This window comes from Dermacentor andersoni, chromosome 8, assembly GCF_023375885.2.
Source record: "Dermacentor andersoni chromosome 8, qqDerAnde1_hic_scaffold, whole genome shotgun sequence".
Taxonomy (NCBI): Eukaryota; Metazoa; Arthropoda; class Arachnida; order Ixodida; family Ixodidae; genus Dermacentor; species Dermacentor andersoni.
In genome coordinates, this window is record NC_092821.1 from 18,877,277 (window position 1) to 18,888,790 (window position 11,514).

The 11,514-nt window shown below is 50.7% G+C and overlaps 1 pseudogene; it reads right to left on the minus strand.

The window, feature by feature from the left end:
* Positions 1–9,740: 9,740 nt before the first annotated feature.
* On the minus strand, positions 9,741–10,464 carry LOC129383607 (uncharacterized; annotated as a pseudogene).
* Between the last annotated feature and the right edge of the window lie 1,050 nt (positions 10,465–11,514).

Consider the following 11,514-nt stretch of genomic DNA (forward strand, 5'->3'; position numbering starts at 1 on the left):
GCAATAACGCGATCCTGGCCACGCTGACGCTGGGCAAAGAGGGCACCTACGCCATGACCGCTGGCATCTGTATGCAATTCTGTAGGGGCATCAGGGTCGAAGTGGGCGAGAATGGGTGGTGAGGTTAGAAGAGTGACTATACGAGTTAAGGCGGCGGCTTCTCCAGTGCCCCGCGAGAATTGTACGCCTTTCTTCGAAAGATTAGTGAGGGGTCTAGCAATAGTCGCAAAATCTGGAACAAAACGACGAAAGTACGAGCATAGCCCTAAAAAACTTCGAACGTCTGCGGCTGTCTTCGGAACCGGAAACTCTGACAGCGCGAGTTTTGTCGGGATCAGGCTGTACTCCGGAAGCGTCAACGAGATGGCCCAGAAGAGTAATTTGTCGGTGGCCAAAACGACATTTGGACGAGTTAAGTTGCAGCTTCGCCTTTCGAAATACATCAAGTATAGTAGTGAGACGTTCAAGGTGAGTGTCGAACCTTGGCGAGAGGACGATGACGTCGTCGAGGTAGCAAAGGCATGTGGACCATTTGAAATCTTGGAGTAAAGAGTCCATCATGCGCTCAAAGGTGGCAGGGGCGTTGCATAATCCAAACGGCATTACTATAAATTGGTATAGGCCACCAGGTGTGATGAACGCGGTTTTTTCTCGGTCCATATCGTCAACAGCAATCTGCCAGTATCCCGAACGAAGATCAATAGACGAGAAATAGCTGGAACCGTGCGGGGAGCACGTGGGAGCAGGTAGACGTCCTTTTTTGTAATGCTGTTCAGTTGACGGTAGTCTACACAGAAGCGCCATGTGCCGTCCTTCTTCTTAACCAACACCACAGGTGAGGCCCAGGGACTCGAAGAAGGCTCAATGATGTTTTTATCTAGCATTTTGTTGACTTCGTTTTGAATTACTCGGCGTTCCGACGCAGAAACTCGATACGGTCGTCGGTCAATAGGCGTAGCATCTCCAGTAAGAATCCGATGCTTGACCGCGAGCGTCTGGCCTAAACGGCGATCGTCGAAGTCGAATATATCTCGGTAGGACTATAATACTTGGCAAAGCTCTTCAGCCTGCGCGAAGGACAGGTCCGTCGCAACCATTTTCTTTATGTTGGGATCGGCACCCGCGGCTGGCGCGAGGGACATGCTAAGCTCGCGAGAACCATCCGTCGATAACGCTGCCACGTATTGGTCGCCGAGACAATCAACGGTGGCAAGGCAAATACCTTGCGGTAGAATTCGCTTTGCCAATCCAAAGTTACAGACAGGCATGCGAGTGCGGTTCCCAGTAATATTAAGTATACTGTGAGGCACTGTAACGTCATACCTTATTGGAATGTCGGGCAGAGGAGTGACGAGGTACTCGCCATCAGGAACTGGTGGGAAAGACAACAGTTCAATGTAGGCTATTGACTTTGGCGGCAGGCGAAGAAAGCCAGTGGGACGTATGCGGCAGTGGGATGCGTCAGTGGGGTGCGTTCTGCGAGCATCGGTAACTCAAGGCGAAGGGTACTGAAAGAGCAGTCAATAAGAGCAGAATGTGCGGAGAGAAAATCGAGGCCGAGGATGAGGTCGTGGGGGCAATGAGCGATTACGGTGAAGAGGACAAGAGTGTGGCGGCCGGCGATGCTGACACGTGCCGTACACATACCGATGATAGGCGCAGTTCCGCCATCCGCAACGCGGACGACGCGTGCCAACGCTGGACTGAGGAACTTGTTCAGTCGTCGTCGGAAGGCAGCACTCATAATAAAAAGATGTGCTCCTGTATCGATAAGTGCCGTGACAGGATAGCCGTCAACGTCAACGTCAAGAAGGTTTCGGTTCGTGGGTAACGTGAGCAGAGGATTTGAGGGCAGGGTCGACAACGCAGCTTCACCTCCAGAAGCTGCAGTGCCTAGTTTTCCGATTGGATCCGGGAGGCGATGGGCGGCGAAGAGAAGCGATGGGGTTGGGGCGAACGAGACTGATGGCGTCGAGGTGAGGGTGAGCAGCTGTAGCGAAGGTTCGGAGCAGGAGCATCAGCGGCAGTGGGTTCATGGCGGGTGGTATAGGGAACGGAAGGTCCAAAGGTGCGGGAATAAGAGGTGGCGTATGTCCGAGGAGGTGGTGGCCATCGGTTGCGGCAGTGACGAGCGACGTGGCCGATGCGACAGCAGTGGCAGCAGATCGGCCTGTCATCAGGGGTACGCCAATCGGACGGGTTGCGGCGAGGTGTGGCGGAAAAGGACTGCCGAGGACGAGGAGTGTCGCTAGAGAACTGGGGAACGCTGGGTTGAGACGTGGAACACACGGAGTTCAGACCCATGTTCTCAAGTTCCTGTCTGGTGACGGCCTGAATCATCGCAATGGTGGTTGCTGGCGGATCGGGAGGCGTCGTGGAGAAAGCTGGCGAACAGACGGCCTCGAGTTCGCGGTGAACAATACGGGTGACGTCGACACAGGTGGTGGTCTGACGTGGCCGACCCTCACATGTCGACGTAGCAGCAGTGTTGGGTAGCCGCGTGGTGTGGTGTGTGATACGACGGCTCTTAGTTTGTTCAAAAGGACGGCATTCTTTTATGATGGCGTCGATAGTCGAGACGTTGCCGAAAGCAAGCAAATTGAAAGCGTCGTCGGCGATGCCTTTTAGAATATGTGACACTTTATGCGCTTCGGGCATAGCATCGTCAGCTTTGCGGCATAGAGCCAAGACGTCGAGGATGTAGGAAACGTACGGCTCCGTAGATGACTGAACACGAGACGCAAGAGCCTTTCTCGCGGCAGCCTTGAGCCCAATGGGGTCGCCGAACAGTTCCCGTAGCTTCTCTTTGAAACTGTCCCACCTGGTTATCTCGTCGTCATGCGCTTAGTGTCACACGCATGGGGTGCAGCCGAGACAAAAGATGACATTGGCGAGCATAATCTTGGGTCCCACCTGTTATTAGCACTGACGTGTTCATAGAGCTTAATCCAGTCGTCAACATCCTGTCCCTCCAGGTCAGAGAATACCCTTGGGTCGCGGTGTGGGGCAACCGTCTCAATTGGAGCAGTGAGACAAGCCGAAGCCGTTGCAGAGGCGGGCGCGTCACCGGGAGAGATGGTGACAAGCTCGGTGTGCCGACCACCTCGGAGCCCCGTAGTGAGGACGGGGATCGCTCACCTCGACCAGAATGTTGTGTGTGGAAAGACACAGACCGAAGAGGCTATTTACAGGCTATTTACACTGGAGCCAGGCAGCCAGGCCGACACTCGCTCGCGCCTAGCGCACCGACCAACTTCGTCGTTCTGGCGGCAGCTCGTCTCTTGAGCATCGCTCGATGATATCGTAATAATATATGTCATAAATTGTGTAGGATTATTAAACTTCTTTATTCATCATTGTTGGGCACATTGTCTTGCGATTTCTGTACAGCCATAAACACAGCTCTTTGTATCGGTAGCGTCACTCTCTTCTCCTTCCATGTTGAATGCACATGCCTATTCTCTGGCAAGCGGTTATATAGTCGGCCTCCGCGATAAACACGCGCTTGCAACGAACGTCAAACGATGACGCATAGCGCGCGGCAGTGGCCACCTGCGCCGACTCCGAACACGCTTACGGAGCCAATTTGCGACGTACGCCGGCTCGCGCGCAGCGCGGTCTTGACTAGCGTAGTGAAGCTTTTCATTTCAAAAAGTCGCAGGTTGCGATAGCAAATTAGTGGACAGCTATTCGAAGTACGAATAGTAGTTTTATCGGACGTATAAGCTTAGAAACGCCGGCTTCCTAATTGAATTAACAAGCGTGGTGTAATGCGCGCACGAGCAAACATGAACGCATCTCGCTCGGTAACCGCGGACACTCACTGTCGAAACGCTCGAGTGAGGAAGCGTGGCAGCAGCAGCGAGCGAATTGACCTTGGTGCGGCGTGTCGCACCAACGCGAACTAAGGTGCGAAAACAGCGCGCGGCGGACTCTGTCCCCGTCGCAGATAGCTTTCAAGATAAAGCGGCCCGGGGTGGGTGCGCGCGGGCCGCGCGCATTAGAACGCTTTCCGCCCTCCCCCGTCCCTCCACTCCCCCCAGAGCCTTGCCTGCGGCGGCAGACAGCGCGCTTTCTCCACGCTTCTGTCCCTTGCGTGCGCGAGATTGAACCGCGATCGCCTGCTCACCCTAGCAAGGTCTCACACGCACATACACCTTACACTGTAAAATAATTTACACCCTTTTGCACATTTACACCATTAAGGTGCCAGTCATATAACTCACACCCGAAGAGTGTGAGTTATATAACTGGCACCCTAATAAGGCTGTGAGTCATAGACACATTTACACCGTTTTTCACTTTTAAGGGTGTAAATTATTTTACCGTGTACGGCGCGCGGCGACGATTTTATCACCCTTGGATTTTATACGGAACCTAACGGCAATGGCGAAGAAGAAATGCGCCTGGAGTATCGATATAATTGACATCGCAATAAAACGAGCAAATCAAGTGGACGCATTTTTCTCAATCGATTCAGCAGCCGAGCCATGGTCGCGTCCCTCCACTCACTTCTGCCATGATTGTTGTACTCACAAGCACTAGCGTTTCTGCTGAGAAGTTATGCTCCTGACACACATTGGTGCGTACTGTTGACTGAGCGCTATATGCGCGCAGTGTACTTCGAGCTGCACATGCTGACCGTTTTCACTAAGTCTCATTTCGAACCCGAAGGAGGTGCGACGCCTGCAGCGCCGTTGGCGGCGCTCCTCATACCGCCAGCTTTGTGAGGCACCTTATAGCTGCCATGACGCTGTGTCTTCCGCGAAGCAGTAGTTGCCTCGGGTGCAAGGTCACGCCAACATGTGAGCCCCGTGTATTCTTAGAACACCTTCTTGAGGAGCCTCCACGCAACGCTAAATAATTTTGTCGCTTTCAATGATTCGCCCTTCGGGTAAAACTGCTTAGTTCTTTTTTTTTCCTTTTTTTTGCGCCAGCTGGTTTTGCATATATATATTTGTGTCATTTCAATCAAAAATAATTTCGTTTATTGACAGCACTGCCATGTCTGCCTTCCTGGAGCATAAATTTTGTTCGCGCTGATTACCTCAGAAATAGAATACCAAGTTGCCCGGCAAACCATCCTTCGGATACACTTAATGTGTTTCGATTGCCACAAATGTATGATAATGGACAGTGCTCAGAAGTAGAATAAATAATTTAAAAATTGCATGTACAGGAACGTTACGAACGTCCTTGTGGGGAAACCAGTTTATTTATCTTTGTTTTTGATCTTGGTTTTACCTTTGTTTTAGCCTCACTTTTTTTACGTTGCCGTCACCAATCAAAAACTTGCCGGGCTCCTGAAAATTATGTCAAAAGTGGATGCTTTGGACGTGGTTAATTACAGGCTTAGACACAGACAGCACTGAGCAAGTATTGCAAGACACGTCCTGTAAGAATGACGAAGTGCCGGAGCAAATGAAAAGGAAACATGTACATATTTGGTATTTAGGAACCGCTTTGTACGACTGCTTGAAATCGAAGCAAAACAACTAATTTGATCAAATTAAAGAAAATGTAAACGAGCTTGACCTGTGTAGCATATTTATTAAAATAGAGATACATGGCTTGCCCCCCAGCAGGAGAATAAACTTTCGCCCGTTATTTACCGCTGGCATAATTTCTAAATGTTTCGCAGAGGCTTCATATCGGCTTCTAGCGTTTCCAAGGTACATGTAAGAAATCAAGACCCTATTGTGGTGCGGTTTTGATAGCGCACTACACCAGACAAATACATCGCTAAGAAAGGCGGCCCAAAAAAGATGCAGTCAAACACCTTTTTAACACAATTCCCTTCGCCGCATGAAAAATCGTTTTCTAAGATGACAACCTGGTCACTTAAATGGATTACTATTAGTGCACGGAACAAAACAACCGAAAGCTGATTTCTTGAGGCGCAGACTTCACGACCGAGTGATGAGAACTGCAACATCACAGGAGCTACAAAGCATACTCTGAAACTGCAAAAAAAAGAACATTTTGGCACATGTGAATCATATTTGCATGCGACATGCATGTCAGCTATCATCATGACGTCACTTCGTTTGATGTTCAAACATCAAACATTCATTCATTCATACACCTCGTTTGACTGGTCGTGTGCACCACAATATGAAAACGGTGTGTCAATTCTAGATATAAATTTTTATAACACGACGCTACCTCCAATGTTTAAGAAAAACTACCCACAACATCGAAATCCGCGTACGTGTTACTATATGTTCAAAGGAAAGAGCAGAAGGGGTGTGGTGTTTCGGCCCTCGCCGGACGTCTAGCGCAGCCGAGCAGCGGGCAGGAAGGAACTGAGCCTGACTCCGATCCCGGCACGATAACAGCAACAACCCTTTATTTCAAGCAAGCAGCATATCTATATAGGAAGCACTCATGTGACAAGTGACGTCACAGACAATGTTTCAGACATCAGGGCGAGAGCGCCCGATAACGCAGACATGATACGCGGCACAGGCGCTATCAGCACATCTCCCCTTTTTTTCTGAATATACATCGGCATTTGCAACGAAACTTAGCACTGCAACCAACAAAAGATGAACACTTTAATGGAAGCAACCAATGCTCAAAACAAACAGTCAGTTACTGAACCCATATCGGTCTGGCGGTCGGACATGACGGCCAAATCGCGTTCTATATCCAGGAGGGTCAGTTTGTGGCAAGGGAGTATTAGATGGATCGGCAGGTGCCTTGTTTCTAGAAGGATTAGTTTCCCGTTCAATTTCTACCTGACCATCATGTGCCTGCGGAAACTCATAGCTTCCTCCCTCCTCGCAGTCATTCTGCTGGGAAACAAAGGGAACCAGGAATTTCCTGTTTCTTTCTAGAACTACACCAGTAGAAGTTCTAACTACATAGGACCTCGGACGTTGTGCAAGACGCAAGACTCGCGCTTTCACTTTGCAGTCTGTCACCCATACTTCCGCTCCTGGTTTGAGGACTGGCAGCGGAAGAGCTCTATGACGACTATTGAAGTACCTACGCTGCCGCTGTCGGGTGGCGACATCGCGATGTCTGAACTTTTTCAGGCTCACCCTCTGGGGCAGAAGTCTCTTGGGAGGGACAGGAACTGTTGTGCGTAGCCGCCTGCCCATCAGAAGCTCTGCAGGGCTTTTTCCAAGTGGCCCTGGGGTGTCCCTGTACGCTAGCAGCGAAAGATAGGGGTCCTTAGCTTTTACAATCAGCCGTTTAATTGTCTGGACCATCCTTTCTACTTCCCCATTTGCCTGCGGGTATCTGGGGCTCGTCGTCACAGTGCGGAAGCCATAGTCGCGAGCAAACGACTGAAATTCCTGAGATACAAATTGTGTTCCATTATCCGACATGACAACCTCTGGTATGCCATGTCTTGCAAAGAAACTCTTGAGGTGCATAATGACAGTGACACTTTTTGTCGAGGATAGCAAGGCTACCTCTGGGTATCTAGAAAAATAATCTACGACCACCAAATACTCTTTTCCCTCAATATGGCAAAGATCAACGCCTAGCTTTTGCCAAGGACGCTGTGGAGTGGTTGTCGGAATCATTGGTTCCGACTTTTGTTCCCTGTGCTCCGCGCACACTGGGCAATCGGTCACCAAAGCTCTCAGCTGGCAACTCAACCCGGGCCACCATACGGACTCTTTGGCTCGAGCTCTGCATTTTTCAATTCCTTGGTGACTCTCGTGCAAGCGCATCAAGACCTCTGCGCGTAATTTTTGTGGGATCACCAGCCGCACACCTTTGAGTAGCACGCCTTCAGCGACTGTCAGCGTTGCTCTTTCCTGCCAGTATGGACGCAAGACCATCGACAGCGATGAGAACTTTGGCCAGCCTTCCCGGCTGAATTTTACGAGAGCTTGACAGACTTCATCGGCTGCTTGGTCAGCTTTGACTCGTTCAAAAAGGCTAGCCTCGACGGCATTTGTCAAACAGCCAGAAACGAACTTGGCGACTTCGCCAACATTCAGCGCATGAGCATCAATTTGTTTTCCCTGAATCGGGGCTCTAGACAATACATCTGCAGTAACGAGGCTCTTACCCGGGACATACACAACCGCGAAGCTGAACCGCATAAGCCTCATGCGAAAGCGCTGAATACGAGGTGGCAAAGCATCTAAAGGTGATTTTCCCAACAACGTTACAAGTGGTTTGTGGTCGGTTTCAAACAAAATTTCAAGACCTTTGATGTACCCTTCGAATCGTTCTGCCGCCCAAGTCATTGCCAACGCTTCCTTCTCAATCTGAGAGTATCTGGTTTCGGCAGGCGTCAACGAGCGTGACGCAAATGCAACAGGTCTTTTTTCATTGTTCGGTTGAACTTGCATCAGCACGGCCCCCAAACCGAATGATGACGCGTCAGCGGAAAGAATCGTAGGGTACTTTACATCATAATTAGCCATGACGCGCGTCGAAGAGATAACGCCTTTGACGTAAGACAGCGCTTGCTCTTGGGCTGGTCCCCATGTCCATTCGGAACCCTTCAAAAGCAAGTGACGTAAAGGCGCCGTTTTGAAGCCAAATCTGGTATGAATCTTGCCAGATGATTAGCCATACCGAGCAGCCGTCGAACGTCAGACACGTTAGCTGGCGTCGCCAGTTCTTTGATAGCACGAACTTTTTCAGGATCCGGCTTGATGCCGTCTCGACTAAGCACACAGCCAAGAAATTTTATCTCAGTTACCCCAAAAGAACACTTTTCTTTGTTTAGCGTAACGCCGGCACTTGCGAGACGATCTAAAGTAAGACGCAGGCGTTCGTCATGTTGAGCCTTGTCGTTGCCAAAAATGAGCACGTCATCCATCATGTTTATCACGCCTGGGATTCCTTCAAGTATCTGCGACATTTTCTTCTGAAAGAACTCGGGTGCTGACGTTATTCCAAACGGCAGTCTTTGAAAACAGTATCGCCCAACTGGCGTTATGAACGTAGTTAACAACTGGCTCTCGGGCGACAACTTAATTTGAAAGAAGCCAGAGTTCGCGTCCAACTTCGAAAACACAGAGGCCCCACTTAAAAGACCGAGGCTATCATCCACTGTCGGCATGACATAGCGCTCGCGAAGTACACTTTTGTTTAATTGCGTCAAGTCAACGCAAATACGAACCGCTCCAGATGGTTTGAGAACTGGCACAATTCCTGCACACCATTCTGTTGGTTCATCTACTTTGCGGATCACACCATCTCGCTCCATACGCTCGAGCTCCTGTTTAACTCGGTCACGCAAGGGTAAGGCTATGCGACGCGCAACATGAATTGCAAAAGGTATCGAGTTCGGCTTTAGTCTGATTTTGTATTCTCCTTTTATCGCTCCTAGACCACTGAAAAGCTGCGGGTAGGAAGCTTCGACGGCTGTTGCGTTACTGACAGAGTCTGCGAATTTAATAACTTCTAGAGCCTCAAGCGCTGGGAGACCCAAAAGTACGGAGCGTAATGGTGAGACCACGTACACGATTTGCTGGACAGTGCTTTGTTTCCACTGGATAGTGGCATGAAACTTTCCCAAAACATTCAGTGGCTCATTCGACGGGCCTGTTAGGATCAAGTCGCACCTTTCTAGCCTGGTAGGCAAACCGGGAAACGTTGAGGGCACAACGGAGACTTCAGCACCGGAATCTACTTTAGCGAACACCGGAGTGCCGTTAATGACGACCTGTACATACCGAGAATTAGAGTACTCCCCGTTTACCGCGCCAACAAAATACGCCCCCTTGTCCATATGGAGAGCTGAAAGTTGTACCTTCTTTCGATCACGTGCAGCCTTTTTTCGACATACAGCTGCAAAGTGTCCGGAACAACCGCAGTAGTTGCATTTCGCTGCTTTTGCTGGGCACGAGGCTCTGGGGTGCGCTTCTTGACCGCAGTTGGGGCATGAAGCGGATGTGCCTGGTCGGTAGGACTGTGCTCTGGGGCGCCGACCTTGTATTCCAGGTGAAGAGTTCTTTGACGAGGTGACCGAGTGCTGTCCTGAAGAATTCTTTCTGGGCTGCCCTTGCTTGCTGACCGCGTCAAGATTGCTGGTCGTCGGGACCAAGGGTTCGTCGTCGGTTACTCGCAGTTGTTGCTGCTGTCGTTGGACGGTCTCCTTTAAGCGCGCTTTTGCCAAAGCGCTGGCGAGAGTCAAATTCGCATCCATTTGAAGCGACTCGGAGAGCTTCGCATCCCTGAGGCCGACCACGAACCTGTCGCGAATCATGCGCTCTTTTTCCTTGTAGTCACACCGGTCCGCCAGCGTGTGCAACGCGGTAACGAATTGGTCGACTGACTCTCCAGGTTCTTGAATGCGACGGTGAAAGCATGCGCTCTCATAAACAAGGTTCCTTGCGGCGACGAAGTGCTGGTCGAACTTCTTTCTGACGACTTCGTATTTCTTCTGTTCTTCTTCGGCTAATGCAAAAGTAGAGAAGATTTCTCTTGCTTGCCTACCCATCGTGTAAAGTAGAGTCCGGACCTGCGCTTCTTCACTCCGCTCATTTAGGCCCGAGGCGAAGCGGTAGTCATCAAAGAGTTGGATCCAAGAAGGCCATTCGGAAGTCCGGTCGAAGTCAAACCTTGGCGGAGCTGGAACCGCGAACATGCCGTGAAAGGGCTTGACTGCGTTGTCTTCGGTCATGGCGGCGGTTGACGAAGTTAAGGCAACGCCCCTCGAATGCCAGAGGATCCCACTTCTGACACCATGTGGTGTTTTGGCCCTCGCCGGACGTCTAGCGCAGCCGAGCAGCGGGCAGGAAGGAACTGAGCCTGACTCCGATCCCGGCACGATAACAACAACAACCCTTTATTTCAAGCAAGCAGCATATCTATATAGGAAGCACTCATGTGACAAGTGACGTCACAGACAATGTTTCAGACATCAGGGCGAGAGCGCCCGATAACGCAGACATGATACGCGGCACAGGCGCTATCAGCACAAGGGGATGCAGAATTGTTAAAATGGGCACCTTCTAATACGTTACCACGTTTTGATGCATCATCACGCGAGTTCAATTTCAAAGGAATAATTGAAATTTCTCCTGCAGTTATATTCTAATTATTTCTTACGAGTTTCTTCCTGCAGCCTTAAGAATGAAAGAAAAAGAAATGAAAGTTGCAAGAAAATTCAGTATAGCTATAAAACACGAGACAAAAGACCAACCTGCATAAACGGCAAGGTCACCCCCTTTTAAAAGGGCCAGCATACGTAGAGGGCTTCCATCATCGTCCCTTTGCTGCTCGCTCTTTCGTCTCTTTGTCTTCTCCAGCACGTCGTGTGGAGCTTTCGCATCGCCTCCTGTGCACTGCACAGCGCGTGTAGGCGCGTGCGTTTCGTCCGAGGAACGTGACCGATCGGCACTGTTTTGCGGACCATTTACGACGCGAGCTGGCGGCATCGAGGGTGAGATGCGCGAGCTGGTTCCCTATACATCGTGCGCGTGGATCCCTCGTTGCTCTTCGCCCCCCCCCCCCCCCCGGGCGCCCTCCCACGAGTCACGACTTGCTTTGCGCGTGGGAGCCATCAGAGCACACCGCACGCGGCGTGGTCAC